The sequence below is a fragment of the Aethalodelphis obliquidens genome, unplaced genomic scaffold (assembly GCF_003676395.1).
Source record: "Aethalodelphis obliquidens isolate GAN/ISIS:26980383/991018 unplaced genomic scaffold, ASM367639v1 scaffold4, whole genome shotgun sequence".
Lineage (NCBI taxonomy): Eukaryota > Metazoa > Chordata > Mammalia > Artiodactyla > Delphinidae > Aethalodelphis > Aethalodelphis obliquidens.
The window spans coordinates 38631505-38633206 of record NW_020837948.1 but is presented as its reverse complement, the minus strand read 5'-3'; the positions used below and the strand labels follow the sequence as shown (position 1 = coordinate 38633206).

At 30.0% G+C, this 1702-nt stretch overlaps 1 non-coding gene across 1 annotated transcript; it reads right to left on the bottom strand.

Annotated features, from left to right (window-relative positions):
• Positions 1–961: 961 nt before the first annotated feature.
• LOC113617738 (U6 spliceosomal RNA) lies at positions 962–1065 on the bottom strand. Its single transcript, XR_003431747.1, has one exon. It is a non-coding gene; the product is annotated as a U6 spliceosomal RNA (small nuclear RNA).
• Between the last annotated feature and the right edge of the window lie 637 nt (positions 1066–1702).

Below are 1702 nucleotides of genomic sequence, written 5' to 3'. Positions count from 1 at the left end.
GAGAAATGTCTATTAAGGTCTTCTGCCCATTTTTCAGTTGGGTTATTTGTATTTTTGTTGTTGTTGAGTTGTATGAACTGTTTGTGTATTTTGGAGATTAAACACTTGTCAGTTGCATCATTTGCAAATATTTTCTCCCATTCTATAGGTTGTCTTTTTTTTTTTATGGTTCCCTTTGCTGTGCAAAAGCTTGTAAGTTTGATTAGGTCCCATTTGTTTATTTTTGTTTTTATTTCTATTGCCTTGGGAGACTGACCTAAGAAAACACTGGTACAATTTATGTCAGAGAATTCTAGGTTATTTTATATTTCTCCAGAGATTTTGTTCTAATGATTACTTTTTAAATTATATCTTTATGTCACTGCAACTCAAAGGGTAGCCTGTGAACTAGTGCTGCTCTGCAAATGGTGGCTTAATGATTCATACAGAGATGAGTACAAAAATTGTGAATATGCTTTTAGAAACTTATAAGAATTGACGATGCAACATCCAAGCCTGTGATCAGTTAACAAGCATTAGTGAACAGGATTGTACAGACCAGTTTGGATGTTACTGTGCCCATGTGATGAGTCAAAGTAGCCAGACATGCATACTAGTTGAGCTCACTAAGACTGTGCTTCAGTGTGTAGTATCTTAAGTTTAATTTGTCATGGTGTATAAATAAAATGAGTAAAAATGTAACGATTATCAACAAAAGTTAGAAAGTTAAAACAGAATTTCTCCGTATATTATTGCATATTCCATAATTTAACAATTGCCGAATGAAATAGGAGATAAAGTTATCATTACAACCCCTTATACATTAGAATTTTATTTTCAATCAAAAATCTTGATAGGTAATTTGTGTAACCATTTTTATTATTGATAGATAATTTAAATTAATTTAAATTTAACTTTTTTTTAAAAACGTCTTTATTGGAGTATAATTGCTTTACAATGGTGTGTTAGTTTCTGCTTTATAACAAATCTGGAACGCTTCACAACTTTGCGGGTCATCCTTGCGCAGGGGCCATGCTAATCTCTGTATTGTTCCAATTTTAGTATATGTGCTGCCGAAGTGAGCACTAAATTTAACTTTTACATTATAAAGTAAATAGTTGGACTGACTACTGGTGAAGGATTGAAGATAGAGTTTAAAAATAAATAATAAATTTATGAAGATTATTTTAAATTCAGTTTAAAATTATGAAAAATGCAAGTTTTCAAGTTATGAGGCAACATCTTTCTTATTTTAGAAAGAAAGTAAAAATAAATATTCTGAGTTTCCCACTGTGGCTTTAAAATATCTTCTTTCCTTCTAGTCAATATAACTTTTAAGACTGGCTTTTGCTACTAAGACTGGCTTTTGCTACCATGAGTGCTAATGAAGTAAAATATAAAAACAGTTTAGGTTGCACAACCCATTTTTAGTAGCATTATTGTCAACCCAATCTAGATGAGTTAAAAAACAAGAAGCACATGCATTTGTCATGACTTAATTTTTTGTCATAAAAAATTTTTTAATATTGAAAAATAGTGTTTATTAAAGTGTCCATTTAATATAAGTAATCACTTAATATGGGGAATCACTCTAAAAACCAGGGTGTAATAGCAACTCTGTATTAATTATATGCATATAGTCAATAAACAATGTATACAGTTGTGTCATTTTCCTATTTTATTTTTAGACTATTAAAATGTTACATGTCTTTTGAATCTAACA